This window comes from Corvus cornix, chromosome 22, assembly GCF_000738735.6.
Source record: "Corvus cornix cornix isolate S_Up_H32 chromosome 22, ASM73873v5, whole genome shotgun sequence".
Classification (NCBI taxonomy): Eukaryota; Metazoa; Chordata; class Aves; order Passeriformes; family Corvidae; genus Corvus; species Corvus cornix.
Window position 1 is genome coordinate 3438398 of NC_046351.1, and position 22946 is coordinate 3461343.

At 49.9% G+C, this 22946-nt stretch overlaps 1 protein-coding gene and 1 long non-coding RNA gene across 3 annotated transcripts in view; both read left to right on the forward strand.

Moving 5' to 3' along the window:
- LRRTM4 (leucine rich repeat transmembrane neuronal 4) overlaps nucleotides 1-22946 on the forward strand; it is a 196332-nt gene that overhangs the window by 107493 nt on the left and 65893 nt on the right. The window lies entirely within an intron of this gene.
- Nucleotides 18722-22680, forward strand: LOC109145840. Its single transcript, XR_002047505.3, has 3 exons — nucleotides 18722-18975; nucleotides 19472-19732; nucleotides 22283-22680. It is a non-coding gene; the product is annotated as an uncharacterized LOC109145840 (long non-coding RNA).

Consider the following 22946-nt stretch of genomic DNA (forward strand, 5'->3'; position numbering starts at 1 on the left):
TCAGGCTGAATCTGATGGTGCTCAAAGGAAAAGATGGACACAGACCCTTCCCATGGAAAAGGGAGGGAAATTTTAACTTTTGTAAGGCATCCAGATTTAAACCAGGAATTTGAACTGCAACACTTACCCAGTTTAGATTCCTTGTTTAATGCCCCATCCCTAGAAGTGCTGGAAGGGCTTGCAGCACCCAGGGATAGGGGAAGGCATCCCTGCCCATGGCCGGGGTGGGATGGGATGGGTTGGGATGGGGTTTAAGGTCCCTTCCAGCTGAACCATTGCAGGACTCTGTGATTCTGCCTGGGGGAAGCGTGGCCCAGCTCCAGGCTGGGTCTGAGGGATAAATCCACCCAGAGCTGAAGCACAGGCTCAGAACTGCCTGTGCACGTTGCTGTCAGCTCCAGTTCTCTTTGTTTCCAGCCTTTAGTTACAATCACGTTGGTTTTTAGTCAGGGCACAGCATTTGCCTAATTACAGATCTGATGTGTAACAATGACTTTAATTAAACTTCACCAACACAGGGATTTAATGAGAATTCCACACCTGTCCTTCACCATCCATCTCACTGGATGCTGCACAGCCAAATGTCTGGGTTTTCCCTTGTTTTCCCAAATCCCTCATTTGCTGGGATACCCTCAGACTTTTGCCCACACAGCCCCAGGCAGAGAGGGCTCAAGCTGTGCTTGAATGAGGGGAAAAACTGGGGGGTTTTTAGATTTGAACTTTATTTGTCCTCCCTGATTACGCTGCTGGATCAGCTCAGGCTCTTCAGGAACCTTTCAAATGCTTTTCCATAGCCACACATCCCATCCCATCCCACAGGGAATCTCCTCAGCTCGGCAGGTCCTGGGGACACCCTGTAAGAATAATTCAATTCTGAGATTAGCAGGAGTTAAGAACTAGGAAATGGAGAATTCTCTTGTATCCAAATGTGGGATGTGGGCAGCCCCACACTTGCTGTATTTTCTGTTCAGATTTATAGGAATGCAAAGAGACACACGATTTATATATATTTATATTTATATTTATATTTATATTTATATTTATGTTTATGTTTATGTTTATGTTCGTGTTCATGTTCATGTTCATGTTCATATATGTATGAACATGTATATCTATACCTATTTTTATATAATTATATAGATTTTATATAACTACATAGATTTTATAGAATTATATCTCTTTCTATACATATAAAAAACAAGTATTGCAGAGTGCATTATGTGCATTTCAAGTCATGAGTTTCCCAGGAAGTGGGAGGATGCTTAATTCTGCCCAAACCTCCCAAACCACTGAGGCCAGTGCCGTTTTCCAGCATCAAACCCGTGCTCCACCACACACCCAGAGATTCCTCTGCTGGCACATCCAAATCCATTCCCCTGCAGACACAACATCCCCTCGCAGACTCCCGAAAAGCCGGTGATGCATTAAAAGCTTTGACATAAAGAGCAGGGGGTTGCACAAAGCTGCTCTGGGCATCATCTACCAAGTTCTGATTTGTCACACAAGTTCTGTCACCAGAGCTGTGTTTGCAGGGGAAAATCCAAGTTTTCCTCCATAAAATGATCTCCTTTAATGACCAGGTGGCCACCTGGTGGATGCAGGAAGGGCTCTGGATGTGTCTATTGGGCTTCAGCAGAGCCTTTGACACTGTCTCCCACAGCATTCCCTGGAAAAGCCGCAGCCCACGGCTTGGGCAGGCTCAGCCTTCGCTGGGTTAAGAACTGGCTGGAGGCCGGGCCCAGAGAGGTGGGGATGGTGCTGCACCCAGCTGGTGGCTGGTCACCGGTGGTGCCCCCAGGGATCAGAGCTGGGCCCAGTCCTGTTTAGTGCCTTCACTGATGGTCTGGGCGAGGGGATTGCGTCCACCACCGGCAGATCTGCCGATGATGCCGAGCTGGGTGCGAGTGTGGATCTGCTGGAGGGTAGGAGGGCTCTGCACAGGGACCAGGACAGGCTGGATCCAGGGGCCCGATCCAACCATGTGAGGTTCAACAAGACATCCAGGTCCTGCATTTTGGCCACAACAACCCCTGCAGCACCACAGGCTGGGGACAGAGTGGCTGGCCAGCAGCCCGGCAGAAACGGCCTGGGGGTGCTGGTCAACAGCAGGCTGGACATGAGCCAGCAGTGTGCCCAGGTGGCCAAGAGGACCAATGGCATCAGGAATGCTGGCCTGGATCAGGAATGGAGTGGCCAGCAGGGCCAGGGAGGTCATTCTTCCCCTGTGCTCGGCACTGGTGAGGCCACACCTCGAGTGCTGTGTCCAGTTCTGGGCCCTCAGTTCAGGAAGGTCGTGGAGATGCTTGGACATGTCCAGAGGAGGGCAACAGGGCTGGTGAGGGGTCTGGAGCACAAGCCCTGTGAGGCATGGCTGAGGGAGCTGGGGCTGTTCAGCCTGGAGAAAAGGAGGCTCAGGGGAGACCTCTTCACTCTCTACAAGTCCCTGACAGGAGGCGGCAGCCAGGGGAGGGTCGGGCTCTGCTCCCAGGCGACAGCAACAGGAGGAGAGGACACAGCCTTGAGCTGCACCAGGGGAGGTTTAGGTTGGACATCAGGAGAAAATTCTTCTCTGGAAGAGTGGTTGGGCACTGGAATCTTGAGTCACCGTCCCTGGAGGGGTTTAACAAAGCCTGGATGTGGCACTCGGTGCCGTGGTTGGGTTGAAGATGGGTTTTGGGTCATAGGTTGGACTTGGTGATCTCAAAGGTCTTTTCCAACCCAGTTTGTTCTGTGGTTCCGTGAAATCCCAGCTGTTCTCCTGGGATGGAGCTCGTCTGTGGGTCAGACTGTATGGAACTGTTGCTGGTTATGATAAAAGGTGTTTACTGTAATAAAGATTTTATTCTAATAATTAGAGAAATTGAATCAACAAATTGGCGGCATTTGCCTTTTCCGGGGCTAATTTTCTGATCATTCCCAAATCCCTGAAATCAGGTGTTACTCCCACTGCAGGAACACCTCTGGCTGCAGGCAAAGGGCAGGAAAAGGAGGCAGGAGGAAGCAGCAGCTGCTGGAGCGCTGCTCCTCCACACCCAGGGAGATCCTTTAAGCAGGTTATTTGTGGAAACAACCACTGGAGCTGCTTCCTTCACCTCTAAAAGCAAAACCAGGGAGTCACCCCCGTCCTGGGGCTAAATAATATGGAACTGCAGTGTTTGTAGTGAAAATGTGGGATCAGGCACCCACTTTAACCCATCCCTGAGGGCTTGCACCAAACCGGGAAATATTCATAAATCCCTTTGAGGAACAATATCTCAATTACAACAGGGATAGAAGTTCCCAGCCTCTTCTTTTTTAATTTCTGTCCTAATCATAAAAACACCTTTTAGCCAGAAATTCTCAGAATTATGATCTTAGCACCTCCTTCTTTGGGACTCGGGTTATTTACATGTTTATTGGCAAAGCTTTGAAAGCAGAGAAACATCTTCCTTTGAAGTGTTCCTGGCCATTATAATTAATCCTCTAGCCAGGCTTGTTTGTGCTGCCTGCAAATTGTTCCCAGTGTTTGGAATTTAACTGATATTCCTATAAAAGAATAGGTATGAATCAGTGTTTATGTTGATTTTTGCATCCATCAGGAATGGCTTTTTCCCATTTTTTTGCCTTACAGATTTTTTAGCTCAGTAATAAGTATAATCCTTCTTAGTGCCACAAAGGTTCCAGTTGATTCCCAGTGAATTCAGTCCAAAGTTTTGGGGTTTTTTCCACAGTTGGGAATATTAAATTCCAAACATCAGAGTTGGTAATGGAAAAACTCAGTGCTGGTGATAGCAACACTGCTCACACACATGACAAATGTGTGATGTTTGCCCCTCAGCTGATTAATTCCACAAACACACTCTGAGAGGTTTCTGTGGGCTTTTTTTTTTAGGAAAACATATGGATTTTACTCCTAACTCCCATCTGGCTGCATATCCCAGAGATAAAGCACAGTGCAATGGTGAGAGAAGGAATTTGGATTCCCCTGGCTGTTTGCTCTGAGTTTCCTCTTCTGCAGGGTTTGTGTCCTTAGGCTGCAACCAAACTCCCCTCCTGGCTGGCCTCGTGCAGAAAAACCCACAGGTGTGACCCCAGAACCCACAGGTGTGACCCAAACACCCACAGATGTGACCCCAGAACCCACAGGTGTGACCCCAGAACCCACAGGTGTGACCCAAACACCCACAGATGTGACCCCAGAACCCACAGGTGTGACCCAAACACCCACAGGTGTGACCCAAACACCCACAGATGTGACCCCAGAACCCACAGGTGTGACCCCAGAACCCACAGGTGTGACCCAAACACCCACAGATGTGACCCCAGAACCCACAGGTGTGACCCCAGAACCCACAGGTGTGACCCAAACACCCACAGGTGTGACCCCAGAACCCACAGGTGTGACCCAAACACCCACAGATGTGACCCCAGAACCCACAGGTGTGTCCCACAATCCCACAGGTGTGTCCCACAATCCCACAGGTGTGACCCAAGAACCCACAGGTGTGACCCCAGAACCCACAGGTGTGACCCAAGAACCCACAGGTGTGACCCGCAATCCCACAGATGTGACCCACCCAGTCCCACAGGTGTGACCCACAAACCCACAGGTGTGACCCCAGAACCCACAGGTGTGACCCACAATCCCACAGGTGTGACCCACAAACCCACAGGTGTGACCCAAACACCCACAGGTGTGACCCACCCAATCCCACAGCTGTGACCCACACAATCCCACAGGTGTGACCCAAAAACCCACAGCTGTGACCCACCCAATCCCACAGCTGTGACCCACCCAATCCCACAGCTGTGTCCCACCCAATCCCACAGCTGTGTCCCACCCAATCCCACAGCTGTGTCCACATGCTTGTACAGAATCCATCAAAGTCCAGTTTTTTGGGAATTCCTGTAGTGTTCGAAGTCCAGTGGCACTGGCAGCGTCCTGCTCTGCCCTTTTCCTGCTGCTCTGCCCCACAGCCCTGATGTTCTGTACCACCAATTCCCCATTTCCTGGAGGAAACGGGCGTTGGGATTCTCCTGCAGTTTCTCCCCCCTGAGCCTGTGGAGCAGCATCCCGTTATGAGGAGTGGGAAGGGGTCGGGAGGTGCTGGGAGCCCCGGGAGGGTTTGCAGTGCAGGGCCAGGAGCAGGGGCTGTCCCTCCTGTGGGAACAAACTGAGCTGGACACGGACAGCAGGCTGGGAGAAGGGAAATGTCACAGAATCATGGAATGTTGGGTTGGAAAAGAACTTAAATCCCACCCAGTGCCACCCCTGCCATGGGCAGGGACACCTCCCACTGTCCCAGGGGGCTCCAACCTGGCCTTGGGCAATTCCAGGGATCCAGGGGCAGCCACAGCTCCTCTGGGAATTCCATCCCAGCCCCTCCCCACCCTCACAGCCAGGAATTCCTTCCCAAGATCCCATCCATCTCTGCCCTCTGGCACTGGGAAGCCGTTCCCTGTGTCCTGTCCCTCCATCCCTTGTCCCCAGTTCCTCTCCAGCTCTCCTGGAGCCTCTTTAGGCCCTGCAAGGGCCTCTGAGCTCTCCCTGGAGCCTTCCCTTCTCCAGGCTGGACAATCCCAACTCCCTCAGCCAGAAGTTTCCCTGTGCCTGGAGTTTCCTTCACCTCTGGACTGAGCAGTGACCCCTCTCTTTTTGGGTTCTGCTGACCCTCAGGATGACCTTGCCAGCACTTAAGGCAGCACTGGGAATGGCTCCTCTGCCAGGGTTTTATTGGATCAAACCCTAAAGCTGCCCCCTGGGGAGTCAGAGCATTTCTGGGATGCTCGGTGAGGTGTTCACCTGCACTCCCATGGGATTGCTCCCAGCGGGAGAGAGCCCTGGACTGAGCTGTGGGGGGGGTTGGGGTGGGCAGCTCACGGCTGACAGGAGCAGCTCTGTCTCTGTTAGCACAGAGAACAATATTATTTCTTGCCCTGAAGACTTGGGGATGTGTGAATTGCTGCCTTTGTGTGCAGTGAAGTCCGGGGTGACACTCGGAGCTGACACCTCGTCCACGAGCCTGGAAATCAGGGAGCTGAGCTAAATCAGAAATGGCAGATTTGAGATTGAGGACGGGAAGTGTCCTGACCCTGCAGGATTAAGCGCAGTGTGCTGGACTCCGAGGAGGTGCCATTTCTGAACTCCTTTTCTTACTTGAGAGTTTTATTCAGGGCTTTTGCAGTTTCTGTGGTGATCAGAGAGCACCAAGCCTGGCTCCTTGGAATATTTGCCTGTGTTCTCCAATCCTATTATTTCCAGGCACCTTGACCTGAGCCTGACTGTTCTGACCTCAGGCACCCCAAGCAGGTGATGATGTGCCAGCAGCGAGGACTTGGGGAAGCAGAAAATCCAAATCTGAACCAGAGATGACTCCAAGGCCAAGCTGGACGGGGCTTGGAGCAACCTGGTCTGGTGCAAAGTGTCCCTGCCCGTGGCAGGGGTGGGATTGGGTGAGATTTAAGGTCCCTTCCAACCCAAAGCATTCCATGATTCCAGGGACAAGGTTGGGAGAGCAGTTGAGTGTTGGTGATTTGCCCTTCTTTTCCATCTCTCCGGGTCTGAGCTCCAGAGTCGCCATCCCGTGGGGATGAATTCCACGTGTCCATGTCCTTCCCGAAGTTCCTGGTTGTTTATTTTGTTCCCTTGTCAGAACGATCACAGCGAGTGCCTCTGCCGGGGCTCCGACAGCGACGGCAGCACTGATAACAGACTATTTTAAGCTGCTCCTAGCACGAGCCTGTGAAACTGCAAGGTTGTGTGAAAGAGAGCGAGGGAGCCTCGCGGAGCTGTGCAGTGAATTATTAACTGCTGCTTCTGGCCCAACATGACAAATAAAATCCTATTGCACAGAATGCTCCGTGTGTCAGGCGTTGGTCTGGGGAGATGTCGAACAAATGGCTCCTGGAGAAGCTCACAATCTTTCTTAATTTGTCTGCCTGATCAGAGAACTTGAATGGAGGAAGAGACACCAAACAGAATTAGCATTTCCCTTCTGTCATTAGCTGTGCTTTCTTGATAAAAGACTTGGAAGCCCTGCTGATAAAAATGGATAAAGTAGACGCATGCAAATTTCAGACATATTTATTTCAGTTCCCTGATAACATCACCAAAGCACCGTGAATCAGCTCCAGACGTGCAGAACAGATCCCTATCTCCGTGCTGCTGGGGTTTGGCTCATTTGGGGCTTTGTTTGGGTTGAAACTGAGACCTCTCTCCCTGGCACTGCTGTGATCCCCTCGTTGCTTGCCTGGCAAATGCTCCCTGTTTGTGTCCATCCACAGCAATCAGTCAGGATGATCAGGGACAGAAAAGGGAGAGCAGTTGGAAGCTGTAGGAGCCGAGTTTCAATTCTGCAAGGTTTGAGCCCTGGCTGGGGATCAGAACCCAGAGAGAGGGAAGAGGAGGGACCAGGTCAGCCAAAAAGCTTTGCTGCTCCCTGGGGTGAACAGGGATTCCCGAGGATCCAGCTGCCTCTGGCCGTGGGTGAGATGAGCAATGGATGTTCATTCCCGGTATGGGCTGCCCCTTGGAGTCCTGAGGTTTTTGGCAGCAGGAAAATGGCAGCCCCTTTGATATAGTTACAGTATTTATAGTTACAGCATTTATCCTGAGATTGTTTGTTTATTTATTTCGAATCCCCGAAGGATTTGGGTGGGAAGGACCTTAAAGCCCATCCAGTGCCACCCCTGCCATGGGCAGGGACACCTCCCACTGTCCCAGGTGGCTCCAAGCCCCATCCAGCCTGGCCTGGGGAAACTTTGCTGCCCTTGTCAGCTTTTAACCCTTTAACGTGACAAAACACGTTTACAAAGGGGGTATAACCCCACTTTTCCCTGGGCACAGCTCTGTCACCTGCACTGCTCCTGATGCCACAGCCTTGTCAGGCCTGGAGGACTCTTGGAGCAGCCACACAAAGGAAATCTTCAGAAACCTTAAATCTGGAGGCATTTCATCCCCCAGAGGCACGAGCACCTCATCACCAATGCTCCGCGTGCAGACAGCTCCGGAGTTTCTCACTCCAGCCATGGGAGGCACAGGGACTTTCACGCTCGCTTGGGAGATGAGAGGCTGGGAGGAGGAAGATTAATTGCTTTACAGGGAGCAGTGCAGTCCTTGAGTTTGCAGTGGTACAGCGGGCTGGAATCAGCCGTAAAGGCTGGCATTCCATCACCGTCACATCCCATTGTTCCTGCCTCTCGCCGTGCTTGCAGGGAGAGAACGCAATTCCTGCCTCTGGAGCATCTGTATTGTTTGTAAGGAGTGGAATGAATTAAAAGCAGAGTGTGCCTTTGGCTTTTCATGTTCACACTGTCACAGATTTCCTAATTATGGTGACTTGAAATCTGTTTTAAACTTTATTCTCCTCCGTGTTAGAGTTTCAGGAGGAAACTACAGGGTTTAGGTACTGGCGTGGCATTGACAGTTTTTATATTCATTATCCTGAATTTCTGCTGTGATCTAATGGACAGGCAGGGATTGGAGGGGGGGGGAGGATAAAAGATAATATTTCTAGTTGCGACTTGCGGCCAAATTTGTAAACACTGAAGGATCTTGTGCTGAACAAGATGGGTATAAAATTGATTTCCAGTGCAGAGCCATTGTGTAGAGACCAGAGCTGCTCAGAAATGCAGCCTGGAGGTGCCAGGGCATTTGGCAGCCGGGATGCAGGGCCAGGGAAAGGGACCTGGAGTGGGGCCGGCACTGGGAGCTCCAGGGGCAGCTCCATGTGAACGATGGAATCACCACCTTGTCCCCAGGAGTTCCTGGGCCCTGGGGGCCTCACAGCACGGGCAGGGAGCTCTCAGCTGAGGGCAGGACAGTGGGACCAAGGCTCGGGGGATTTGGGGTGCCAGGAGCCATAAACTGACAGGAAATGAGCCGGGGAGTGCCTAAAAAGTTGATCCCAGCCACTGGCAGGAGCTACAGCCAGGAGAGTCCTTCCAGCAGCTCCACCCGATGTCGGGAGACCCTGAGCCACCACCCAGGGAAGTTCTCCTGCATGTTCTGCTCAGAGGAGCACTACCCTGGATTTTCCTTTCTCTGCTGCAGTGCTCTCCCTGCTCTGCTTTATTCCCTGCTCCATCCAGGGGATGTTTTTTCCCAGGCAAAAATCAGCGCCTGGAGAGCAGCGCTATGACCTCTGCCTGCCCAGAAATGTGATTATCGTGGGCCTCAGAGGAGCTCCCGGGCTCTGCACACGGGACTGAGAGGGGAAAACGGCCCTGTGAGCAATTTCCCTGCAGGTTTCATCGCAGTGTGCTGGGGAGGCGTTCACGTGCCCGGCTCACGGGTCTGGGGGAAGTGCTGATCATTCCTCTCCCTTGGAGCAAACCAGTTGTAACTTCCTCACTCCTGGGGTTTGGGGTTTCTGAGGGTGGTGGGAGGGTGTGTGAGCTCTGCCATCCCTTTTCTGTGAGCTTCTCCTCCAGATAAGCAGCAGAACACTGCAGTAGATGAGCAGAAATATCAGAGGAATGTGAAAATTTACCTTTTTAGTCTTCCAGAAGTCCCAAAATGCTGAGATGAAATCCAAGAGCTCCCAAAAAACCACCCAAAATTCCTGACTGCTTCCCCCTCGATTTTCTCTGCAAGCTGCTGATCACGTCCAGCAGCGCCGGCGGCCTAAAGATGGGAATCAAACGTCTGGGAATTGCAGCCCAGAGGGAATCGCGGGCCCCGGGCACCTCACACGGAGCCAGCAGCAGGAATTTGGGTCTCCTGCCTGGGAACACCCTCACCCTAACCTGGTTCAGAAGAAATGGGAGCTCCAGCTCGCTCCTGCCAAGCTTTTCCCGGCAATCAGGGGCTGCGTGATCGCGGTCAGGATTAGAGCTGGATTCTGCTTCAAGCTCTTCATTCCATGGAGCAGAGGAATCACAGGGATGGAGGGAAAGGAATTAAAAAGTGCACACAGAGAGAAAAACCTACCAGAAACTAAAGAGAAAATGCTGCTTAAAAAGCGTAAGAACTGGTAAAGCTGAAATGTGCTTGAATCACTTCACTTTCCCTCCCCTGAGGAACAAAATGTTCCTCCCGTAAGAAACACACAGGAAGACCTGAGTCAGCTTTAGAGAGGTCTCTGCTTTAGACAGGGCCCAGCTTAAGACCTGACTCAGCATTAGACCTGACTCAGCTTTAGAGAGGTCTCAGCTTTAGACCTGATTCAGCTTTAGACAGGGCCCAGCTTTGCTCCAGTGCCAAAAATGAGAAATTTCAGTCTTCGTGGTTCAGCTCAGTCCTGGCTGATCCTGCAGCCCTTCCAGAGCTGCTCCAGCCTCCCAAAATCCCCGCCCCAAGCCTGCCTAAAGGATCAGTTCAAGATGTTGCAGGTCCAGCCCAAGTGGGTGAACTCCTGCTGGAGGCACCGAACGTTGGTGCTTCCCAAGGATTCCTCCTTGCCTGGCTGCTTCCTGTCCATCCATCCGGGGTATTTAGGCTCACTGCTATTCCTGGCTGACTTTACATAATCTCACGGAGCCTTTTCATTTTCCTGTGAAAGGAGATTACTCCGGGTAGCAACAACTGACGCCAGCACAGATCAAATGCCTGAAAATAGTTCCCAGAAATGTCGGGAATGATCTTGCAGGGAGCATGGAGAACGTTCTTCTGCATTTCCAACTGATCAGAACTCTGGATAATCTCCTCCAGAGCAGTTCTGCTTTAAGACTTTGTGATCTGGGATTGTTTCTCCAGATTTCCCCTTGTTTTCAAACGCTGTGGGGCCCTCACACTGCGAAAGGTCTTCACAGAATATTTGAGAAATGGTGTGACACACCAGTGTAAGGAACAAGGAATTATGTTTGAAGAGTAGAATTGTTAAATAAAAAGATGAATTTGGGTGGTTTCTTGCCTTCCTGAAGCTCAGAGTTCCACTGCTTAGCCCGGACATGTAAATTGTGTGCTCACTCTTGAAAAGCCCAACCAGCAAGGACTGTACAGACCATCAGGATTAGATGGAATGAGGGGAGGAAAGTGCTAGGTTTGAGTTCTGGACAAGTGCAGCCCTGGAATTCACGGTATCAGTGAAGTTCTCGGTGCTTTTCAAACCATGGAAAGCCGGGGCTGTCCTGCAGGGTCAAACCCGGAGGAGTGAGCAGCATGACAGGTCCATAGGTACAGGTTTATTTATATTTATTTTTATTTTTATATATCCATTCTCCAGGACAGGTTTCAGCCTCACTAAAACCAATGGAATTCTCTGCTATTCTGCCAACATCCCTGGGAGAACTGACACAGAGTCGGGTGGGATTAAAGCACAAATCTGTCCAACCAAAAGGGATCCAACGAGAGCACAAAAAATCACCTTGGACTGGGAAATTTCAGGACTTGTTTGCCTTGGATTGGGAATTTTGCGGGGTTGTTTGCAGGCAGCTTCTGGGCTGTAGAAAAACGGGAGTGAAGAGCTTTCAGGGTGGTATTTCATAGTGTTCATCCCAATTTTAACAGGAAGCTGCTGGATGCTTTCCCTGCTGGCAAGGGGCAGAGGAGAAGGGGCTTTGTGGTGCCCTCAATGGAATTTTTTTCCCTTGCAGTGGGGCTGGATTAATAAAATGCAGCCATGCCAGGAGGTACTTCTGTCATGGCAGGGGTTTGTGGCCTTGAGGGAATATTTATGTGGGAAAATGTGATGCATTTCTCATTTTGAAGGGTTTTTTCTTGGGTTTTTTTGGTCTATTGAAGGTCTTCTTCTTTCTACAAGGGATGAAATGATGGTGTGGCCCCAGCAAGGTGCTTTACAGAGCAGTGATGGTCACTGGCATGCCAGAGCTGGGCTGGAGCTGTTATTCTGCCCATATGCCACCCCAAATTGATAATCTGAGTTATGTAACCACCTCCACATTAACTCGGGGGAATATTTGGCTTGTAAAGAAGCAGCTCGTCCGTGGATGGCAGAAACAAATGTGTTTCCTCAATTTTCCCTGTTCAAAAGGAAAAAAAAACCAAAAAACCCACACACCTCCCTCTGCCCAAGAGCTGAGATCAGATTTAATTTAGAGCAAATACTTGAACTTTAATTATGAGCATTCACCCAGGACACTGCAAAGTGGGCCCTAATAATTAAGAGAAAATAATTAAAAATTAATAAAGGAAATATGGAAGACATTGTGGGCACCTTTTTTTCCTGTACGATTAATAAACCTGCTCTGAATGACCTGAAAGAGAGGAATAATTATCTCAGCCAGGTAATTGAGTGAGTGAGGGAAAGGCTGTGGAGGTGTCTGCCTGGACTTTAGGAAAGGAATGATTTCCATCATTCTCCTGGAGTGTGCCCAGATGGGCAACGAGCCAAAGGGCACCTGCATTGTGTCACCCCAGTGTGGCCACAGGACCAGGGATCAGTTTTGGGCCACTCACCCCAAAACATGGAGGGGCTGGAGCAGGGCAGAGAAAGGAGCTGGGGAAGGGTTTGGGGCACCAGGAGCAGCTGAGGGAGCTGGGAAAGGGGCTCAGCCTGGAGAAAAGGAGGCTGAGGGATGGGTTATGGGGTTGGAGAGTGTCCAGGAGTGGAGAACTCCTGAGGGAGCTGGGAAAGGGGCTCAGCCTGGAGAAAAGGAGGATCAGGGATGGGTTATGGGGGATTGGAGAGCATCCAGGGGTGGGTTGTGGGGTTGAAGAGCATCCATGGATGGGTTATGGGGTTGGAGAGTGTCCAGGGGTGGGTTATGGGGTTGGAGAGTGTCCAGGAGTGGAGAACTCCTGAGGGAGCTGGGAAAGGGGCTCAGCCTGGAGCAAAGGAGGCTCCGGGGGGACCTTGTGGCTCTGCACAAGTCCCTGACAGGAGGGGGCAGCCGGGGGGGGGGGTCGGGCTCTGCTCACAGGGAACAGGGACAGGAGGAGAGGGAACGGCCTCAGGCTGGGCCAGGGGAGGCTCAGAGTGGATACTGGGGAAAGTCCTTCCCAAAAGGGGCTGTCCAGCCCTGGCACAGCTGCCCGGGGCAGGGGTGAGTGCCTGTCCCTGGGGGGTGTCACAGTGGATGCGGCACTTGGGGACGTGGGTGGCCTTAGCAGCGCTGGGGGAATGGTTGGACTCAACGATCTTCCCCTGCCTACACAGTTCCATGATTTCCTCAGCCTTTTGTCACTCCCCCCTCTGCATTTCAGCCTCTCTGTGCCTTCTTTTAGTCCTGCTCTCCTCATGTAAACAAGTTGGGGGGGGCTCAGCAAAACCAGCGCTGAGTTAGGGCTGAGTCACGTCCTGTCCATGGTATCATTCCTGTTTGTGTGCCTTGGGTGCTCCCCAAGGAGGCAGGAGCCTGACCCACAGAACTGAGCCCAGCTCTGGCTGCTGGTGTCAGGGAGAGCTTTGTTAGGCCGGACTGCAGCGGGAATTGAGCTCGTTGGACTTGGTGAACTTTGCTCACTTACAGCGAGATGCTGATGAGCTTCCTCGTGGTGACAATCCTGGGAATGAGGGAGTGAGGGAGAGCCCTGGGGTTAGTCAGGAGAGGAGCTCATTCCCACTTCAGTGAGATTTAGGGACACGAAATGTGCCTGGGGAGAGATTTCCACTTTCTCTCACTCAACAAGAACAGCAAAGAGCCAAATTCCAGGGAGAGCTGCGGGCTCTGCATCCTGAAAGGATCTGTCCCTGGGGAGTCAGGACAGCGGGAATTGGGTGCTTATTGAGGTGTTTATTGAGGTGTTTATTGAGGTGTTTATTGAGGTGTTTATTGAGGTGTTTATTGAAGTGTTTATTGAGGTGTTTATTGAGGTATTATTTGAGTTTTCCAGAGCAGCTGTGGCTGCCACACCCCTGGAAATGTCCCAGGCCAGGCCAGACGGGGCTTGGAGCACCCTGGGACAGGGGGAGGTGTCCCTGCCCATGGCAGGGGTGGCACTGGATGGGCTTTGAGGGATTTTGGGATTCCATGATTAACCAGCATCCTGCTGCCACCCAGACCCCGGCCTGGGGATGTCAAACCACTACACAGCCATTGCCTGGCTCTGTGCATCTTACAAATACTTCCTTCAATTATTTTTGTCTCTGTTCCATCCTTACACCTGTTAAATGAACTCCGGGGTCAGAGGAGAGGATATTCGGGCTGATTTTTTATCAGTTTCATGTTTTCCATGTCCTAGAATGATCCTGTTTGATCCTTTTTCCAGATCCAATTATAATAAGCAGTGAAAAAGTTCCTTCACTGGGCACTTTTACCTCTTTGGCACTGTTTATTTAGCAGTTTAGTGGCAGTTTGTGCACCAGACACTGGGGGTGGCTGGGACTGGCTGAATTTGATGGATTCGCATGGAATAAGGTAATTTCTGCAGGATTGTTGCTGTAGGACATAAAGCCCAAACACCTGCAGGAGGCTGTGGCGTGGAAGGCTGCACACATCAGGCTGGGACTAACAAACGAGAGCTCTGACAGCCCTTTTGCCACAACAGATGGGCTTGGAGGGCACAGCTGGATGGCACCGGCCGAGCTGTCGGTGTCAGTGCAGGGATAATTCCTGCAAGGAAACACCCACTGCGTTCTGCACACCCCACATCACCTCAGCCATGCAGTCCTTGTCAGGCAGATCACTTTATTTCCTTCCTGCCTGGTGACTCCCCTGTATTTATTCGAAAGCCTGCAAAGCACATGGAATTCACTGCAGCCGTGATTCCAGAGGTTCCCAGCGCGCTGTGCCAAAGCTCCAGATTGCAGGGATAATTACAGAGAATGATATTGTTTCAGGAGAGGGACGTCAAAGAGTTCTTAAAATGATCAATGATGACTTTTAAGATTAAACTCTGGCTCTTTCCATCATTTCTGTGAGACGTTTTAAGGACATAATCTTTATCTTTCTGTCTGGTTTTACACCCCTGCAGTCGAGGTGTGACCTGGGGGTGGCCAAACCCTCCTGGTGCTCGAGGCAGCTGTGACCTGGTGGCTCCTACAGGTGGGGAGAGTTACTCAGAGTTACTCAAACTCCCCAGAGTTACTCAAATTACTCAAAGTTACCCAAATTACTGAAATTTTCCTTACTCAGTCACCCAAATTGTCCTTCTTTAGCAGAAACGTGGCACCGTGCTGCCTGGTTCTTTGGGAGCTGATGCAATATTGGTGTGGTCCTTGGCTGGAGCCAAGCTGGAGCTCTCAGAACACGGCTGTGACCCAGTGCAAGTCCATGAAAGTTTGGATTCCTAAAAATTCAATGAAAAATGGGATTTTCAATGCAGACTCTGCAGCTGTCACCACGCTGCAGAGCCAATTGGCTCAGCCAATTCAGCCATAGCTGTTCTGTTCCTGAATTTCCAACAGATCCAGAATTCAAGAGCTCAGAACCCAAAACAATGTGACAACGATGAAATCATCTTTACTTTGTCTATAAAACATGAAACCAGATGCAAAATGATTCCCTGTCCACGGCAGGGGTTGGATCCAGATGAGCTTTAAGGTCCTTTCCAACCCAAACCATTCTGGATTTTAATTCCAAAGCCACTCCCGGATGTTGTGTGTTCAGTGTGGAAAGTGAAGCCATTTTTCCATGCCTCCCATCTGTTACAGGGAACCACAGCAGAACCTCTCCTTCCCCCAGCTTCTGGCTGGGATATTGAATTAATTAAATTAATGAAATCATTTGTGTCAATGCACTGGTGAGTGGTGAACCCCAGCTGTGTGAGAGGATCCGCTGCTGTGTTCCCCACTGCAGAGGAGTGGACACGGGAACGTCCTGGTGGTGGCTCAGCTTCTCCTCCCCTTCCTTTGGCATCTCCAGAAGGTCTGGAAAGCAAATTCAGCAGGAACTGGGAGTGTTGACAACTCTAAAGTCTATTTTTATAAATATATATGATAAATTCTTCCAAATGGGATAGTTAGGCATGGGAAAAAAAAAAACAAAACAAACCTGCTACGAAATTCCCTGAGCCTTTTTCCCTTTATTTAGTGGAGCATGACCCTAAATCTGTCGTTTTTCATGGCAAATGAATTTGGATCCTCAGCAGTGCCCCTGGGTGAGCACAAAGCTTTGTTGTTCTTGCTCCGGGGGAGTTGCTGTTTGTTTTGATGTGGAAAATTCTGGCAAATTGTTTGCATCCCCAAGTGGGGGTGGGATTTTTAAGCACAATAAAAAGGAAATCTTTGCCACACAGCACCTTCAGCCGGGGAGCTGCCTGGGAGATGAGTGTCGCTGTTCCTAATTAATGTATTGAGAAACAACGTGAAGTGGCTTGTCTGTGATTGTTCATTAAGTCACTGGCAAAAGCTTGGAATAAAATCAGGAGATGTTGAATTTGCATCCGTTGCCCTTCCAGCAGCTCCTTCTGGTTATTTATTTCTTTCTTTTTAAGGGGGTCTTCCGAGTAGCTGTAAAAATCGGTTCCTTTGGGGCTTGGTGGCACTGACGCTGCAGCACCTGAGATAAAGCACGAAAGTGCAGCTGGGCGTGAATATTTGCAGCTTTTGGGAGATGAGTCTGCCTCAGTCACCAGAGGGGATCCAAGACTTGCTGTTCCTCGAGCTCTTCCCTTCATTTCAGACTGGAGGAAATCAGGGCCTTGCTCCACCTCAGTGCCCGGCCAGGAAAGGCTTTGGGTGAAAGGGAAAATCTCTTGGCCGATCAATATTTTTATGTGCCAGGAGTGATTTCCTTAAAATAGACAGCTGTCCTTGTGATGTTTGCTGGGGTTTCTGGAGAAACAAGTGGGATGGGATGAGCTGGGACAGGAAATCTCCTGGCCTGTAAAACTGCTGGAGTTATCAGGGAGCGCCTGGAATGTCTGTGCGGGGAAGGGATTCTGTAAGAGAATTGGGAAACGGCTTAATAAGTGAGGAATCCTACTGATTCCTTGAAATATTACCTATATTTGTATTTTCCAGCCTTAAAGGTGGGATAGAGCCTGTCTTTGAGCAGCTGCAGCTTCATGGGGTCCCTCCCATGGTGCTGGAGCTGGGAATTAGTGCTGGGTCGTTGTTGCTTTGCACCAGTGGAGGCTTCGTGGTTGGATTTCTCCTTTCTCCGGGTTCTGGCAGTGCTCACAATCCTGAAGGAGCTGTTCTTCACTGAGTCCCTGGGATGCATCCCAAGGTTTAGAAAGTACTTGGAAACCTTCAGAGAAAAGGCAGCACGTGGCAATTGTTAATTAGGGGATGTCTGGTAATTGTTAATTAGGGGATGTCTGGCAAGTGTTAATTAGGGGATGTCGAGTTCCCCACAGGGTTTATTATCTGGGAAGGAATTCCTGGCTGGGAGGGTGGGGAGGGGCTGGGATGGAATTTCCAGAGCAGCTGTGGCTGCCCCTGGATCCCTGGAAGTGTCCGAGGCCAGGTTGGGACAGTGGGAGGTGTCCCTGCCCATGGCAGGGGTGGCACTGGATGGGATTTAACCAACCCAAACCATTCCAGGATTTTATGGTTGCTGCAGGATCCAGAGGCAGCAGCATTCCTGGCTTTCATGGCCAGTCTCAAACCAGAAGCACCAAAGTTTGACATTTGAGCAGTAAAATCAGGCTTTTTTTGTTGTTTTCCTGTGCAGGTGCCCAAGCTCTGATCCCAAGGCAGACATTCCTGCCAGGAGTGTCCCGTGCCTGGGAAGGTGTTGGAGTTCCTCATTAGTGCTGTTCTGTTTGCTGATTCACCTTTGGGTTAATGCTCAGCAGCAGCCCTTACCCAGAGCCAGGGCATGAATTACTCACATCGAGAATTACTCTGTGCAGCAGCTCCCAGCAGTGTGAGTTTTCTGGAGGCTGGAAGGAAGAAAAGAGAGAGAGAAAGGGAAAAAAAATAGAACAGAATTTTCCCTCTGTCCTTTTCCAGCTGATGGGAACGGGCTGCAGCAGTCCCAGGGCACGACACAGCATCCATTAATTCTGGAGCAGCACTCCACACATGGCTAATGATCCACGGCACGGATTCATTTCCTTTGGCTCCAGCAGCTCCGTCCTGGCCGTTAGAATGATGGATTTGTCTTGATCCCGAGGCTTCCATTTGAAAGTCAAAGCTCGTGGTGGAAGAATCCTTTAACTCCATTGGCTCCTGCAGGAAAATTCCAACAGGCAGCCGTCAGGGAAAGGGGCTTGGGAGGGACAAGCCCATGGAAATCTTTACCTGGGTGCAGGTGAAAATGCCAAATTTTGTTCAGTAGGAGTCCTGGAAAGGGGACAGGAGGTAAAGAAGGTGAATTTCCATGGGCTGTCGTGGTGTTTGTGTTCCAGTTTCCACTTGGCCTGTTCAGAACTGACCCGGAGCATTAATGGGAGGGAATTCAAATAGCAGTCAGATTGTGTGGGATAAAATAACTCCGGGAGTGCTCATGTAGCAGCCCAAGCTTTAAATTTAATATTTCATTAAGCTGGAGCTGCCTGTGTGAATGCCAACCGCTCTGTTTGTTTGGAATAAATCTGTTCAGGAGTTCCTTATCTTTTCCTTCCTCCCTTTCTGTGGTGCCTGTGCACAGAGCTGACCCTTGGAATGGTTAAATAGGAAATATCTGCTCCTTTACCCTGCGTCACATCCAGGAGATCCCACGTGATTGTTCTCATTATCCAGTCGGTGCCACTGAGGTGTTCATTAACTTACAACCCAACAAATCCAAAACAAATTCAATACAAAAGCTCTGGGAGTGTTGATTCCAGGGATTTGCCAGGACAGGGAGTCATGGACCCAGGGTGGACAGGCCGTCCTGAACAGCTGTGGCTGCCCCTGAATCCCTGGGAGTGTCCAAGGCCAGGCTGGACAGGGCTTGGAGCACCCAGGGGTGGTGGGAGGTGTCCCCGCCCCCGGCAGGGGTGGGATGGGATCATATTTAAGGTGTTTTCCAAGCCAAACCATTCCTTGATTGTCTGGAGGTGTGGGGGTCACCTGTCCTGTCCTGTCCTGTCCCAAGCCCTTTGGGACTTTCCTGCCCAGGGGAGATGCCATGGAGGGCTCAGTGCCCAGAGGATAAATGCACGCACCTGGCTGCTCGCCCCTCAATGAAAAAGCAGTTTAAACTTAACATTTGTGGCCAGGATTGCTGAGTTCCATTTGCTGCCCTGAAAATTGCTTCTCAGAGCAACTTTAGAGAAGCCAGGTAGGTTCTGTCTGGGAGGTTGTAGGGGATGAGTTGTGTTTATTGCCCCATTTCTCTCAGTGCTTTAATTGGATGCAGTTTTATGGCCATTTTTATGAAGGCAAACACATTAACGAACATCCTCAGCCTCTAAACCACGCCTGGGCTGAAAACTGCGGTCCTGAGTTAATACTGAAAATACTTAAAATAATCAATTCATTCAGGCCCAGTCTCGATCTGTGTCTCTCTCTGGAGATGAACAGCCAGGATGTGACAGAGCCCAGGAGAAAACAGCAAAAATCTGACCCAGCCCCACCATTCCAGGGAATGTTTGAACCAGGGCAGGGTCTGGATTGGTGCTAAAGCCCAACCCAGTGCAGAGAGAGGCACAAACAGCAAATGCAGGGAGCTGAAGCTCAGGTTGCAGTTTTCTCCTGTCTCATTTCCTGCTCACAGAAATAATTAGGGTTTCATTTTTTTTTTTTTTTTAAATTCTTTATTTTAATGGGAAATTCAGGCTGTGAGGAGATGACTCATTTTGCCAGTGGTAAATGGAATCTGTTTCATGGACAGACAGTGGGCCAGGCACTGACCTGGTGGGAGAACCTTGCACACCTGGAGAGCTCGCCCAGCTCCCTCCAGCAGCGGGATAAAGCTGAGCCCATTCCCCGGGCTGGCAGGTGAAGAACCAGAAATTGTACTGGGGAAAGAATCTTACCTGAGACCTTATCCAGGGAATCGGGACCTTCAGCTGGCTGGGAACGTGACTTCCCTCCGTGTAAGCATTTCCAGCCTGATGGATGATGGTGTGAGCAGATGATGGATGGAGGGTGGACTTTTATCTCTGGTTGGGGCTTTTATTTCCAATTTTTAATGTTAGGGTGTTTTCTTTTTCCTCCCCCCTTCTTCTTCTTCTTTCCTTTTCCCCCCTTCTGCTTCCTTTTTTCTCCCTTCTTATTTCCTCCCCTTTCTTTTCCTTTTCCCCCTTCTGTCTTTCCCCCTTCTTCTTCCTCCTTCCTTCCCCCCTTTTCTTCTTCTCTTTTCCCCCTTCTTCTTCACTCTTCCCCCTTTCTCTCCTTCCCTCTCTTTTCTCCCCTTTTTTCTCCTTCCCTCTCTTTCCCGCCCTCCTTCTTCTCCCTTTCCCTGTTTCCTTTCCCTGTTTTTTTTTCCCTGGAGCACCTGGAGCAGCTGCTGTGGCTGGGAGGAGAATTCACAGCTCCAGCGTGGGCCTGGGCTGTTTGTTTTGGAGCCGCTGATTCCCTTCCCTGCCAGCAGCGCTGGCTCCGGGCTCCAGGGAAGGAGCCTGAATCCCTCCTGGATCCACTGGCAGAGCAGGGACTCCTCCAGAGGGAAAACCGGCATTTTTAGGGAAAGGGCAATGCTTGATTCCCCAGGAAGGGGCTGGAAGCTGCTCTGTCAGGTTTTTCCTCCTCCATGGTGTGGAGTTTTTGGTGCTTTCCCCCCCTTTTTCCTGCTGACCCTTAGAAAAGCCAAGTGGCAGCTTTGGCTGGGGGAGCTGGGCTGCAAAACTCAGCTGAGCTCCTAAAAATGTGTCCTTTTTTTGGACAGCAAGGAACAGATTCTGATTATTCCCAACCCCACAGGATCCAGGTCCCCCAAGCCGTTGTTTTTGTTCTGACAAGACCTGATTATCATGTTTTTAATGCTGTTCTTATACTCCTAATCCATATATCTTTATAAAAACCCCAAAACATGTAATTATTTTTATCACAAAACAGAGGTAATGACTAAATATCCCCCGTTTGACTTAATTTGACCTTGGCAGAACCAAAATTTAAAGTTCCCCTGCAAGTATTTGGATGTGACAAGTCCCTGCGAGGCTCCTCCTCAGTCCCAGCTGCCTTTTTGGAGACACAAAAGAAGTTTAGGAGGAATATTTTTGATTATTTGAAGTGCTGAGTCCCAGTCTGGGTCACGCCCTGTGTAAATATTTGCATGGAAACACTTTCCGAGTATCTGCAACCTCCCAGTTTTAAGGGGTTCCAGCTTCCATCTGCACAGAAATCCAGGGAAGATGTTCTGGGAAGAAAAATTTTGGCAGGCTCCAAAAAAAAAAAAAAAAAAAAAATCGGGGGTGTGTAGATGGGGATAAAGAACATTAAATCATTGGAGCGTTACAAAATATTCTTTTCCAGGGGAATTATTGGGTCTAAAATGGAAAAGCAAATCCAATGCTTAATTTCCCTCTCCTATTAGTGCATCAACCCCTTTGCAGCTGTTTATTTCCCAAGAATAAAAATGAATGATGTCTTCGAATACCAGATGGGGACATAAAGCATCCTATTTATTAGAAAAGTCACTATTAATTGAATAATACAAATGATTAATAATTGTCCAGCTCTCCACATTAGAATTCCTATTCCAGCTCATTGATTTTGTTCTGTGGTGGGGTTGTTGTTGGGTTTTTTTAAGTGCCCACCTCGAATCATTAAAATTAAAATTAACATTGTCATTATTAACTTGTAGCTATTAGAGCTGCTGCTAATGCTTGTTTTTTATATTCCCTGAAAATACTTCAGGCAGCGTTGCTGTCTAGACATTACCATTTTCTATTCCACCCCAAATTGTTCCCAGTGTGGTTTCTGGTTGGAACATCACGGTGGAAGAAATACCATGAAATGAAACAGAAATTTATCTGTGGAATCTTGTCAGAGCAGAATTCACTCAGCTGGCATGGCCAGCGTGGATTTGCCTCTAAATTACATTTTCTTTCTTACTTTTTGGGACCATAAAGCTCTGACATGTGCAGCACTGGTCGAATTCAGGCATTTGGGTTCTTTTTATGAGAAAAAAGGCAAAAAAATAAAAATCTCGACCTCAATCAGAGCACTGAGATGAAATTCTGAGTGCTTTCCATGCTGATTGGGATTATTTCAGTCCTTTTTATGCCCTTTGTGAGGTGTCTGGTTGTTGCACATGAGCTGAACAAGGAGGAGGCTCCTTTACTGCAGTGTCCACAGGAGAGCCCTGAGTTCCTTCAGCTGGGGGAAAACATCCCAGAAAAAGTAACCCATGGGTTGTGCAAACGGTATTTTCTCGTTTGCCACCAGCAGCCAGGCTTGGGGCGGTGGGGGACTGTGGGGGTTTTTTTGGGGGGCTTGGGTTTGTTGTTCAAACACCGTGTCCATCCCTGAGCCCGATCCTGGGGCTCTCCTGTGACCACCAGAGATTTTTGGATCAATGCTCTGTGGGCAGCAAAGGCTCTGCAGCTCCTTGGCTCCAGGCAGGGCTGTGGAGGGTGGGCAGAGACAACTGCATGGGTTTTAGCAGCATCCAGACAATTTATTTCCTCCTTTCTGTTCTTTAGGTCGGCCTTAAGGACACTCCAGACACGTGAAGGTCATTGGGTTTGGAAGCAAACCCCTGAAAATGGCAAAAAATTGCAAAAAATTGCAAAAAAACCATCGTAGGGACTATGAGAGGAAGCAGGCGATGTCTTCCTGTAATTATCTGCTTGTCAGACCCACCCATCCCTCTTTTCTTCACCCCTCTGCCCCTACATGCAGGGCACTTCCAGCTCCATTGTTTTTAAAGCCACAAAAGGCAGGGAAGACTTGGATTTTGTGGGTGTTGTCTCCTGAGGAAGCTTCAAACCCCAAGTTCTTGCAGTTTACAGCCTGGTTTTGGGGGATTTGGAAGGGTTTGGCCAGGCTGGATGGGGCTTGGAGCAGCCTGGGGCAGTGGGAGGTGCCCCTGCCCATGGCAGGGGTGGCACTGGATGGGCTTTGAGGCCCTTCCAACCCAAACCATTCCATGATTCCATGATTAAGGTTGGAAAAGAGCTCCAAGATCACCCAGGTCCAACTCTCGATAACGATTTTAACACCAGAGCCTTGATTCTTGCAGCTCCCTGAAGGGGTGGATGGGAGGAATGAAGAATTGAGGAAGGAACTGATGATTTTTCCGGGTTTTAGACTGTGATTAAACTCCTCCCTACGTACCCTAAATCCATCAGTGGGGAGGAATTTGCA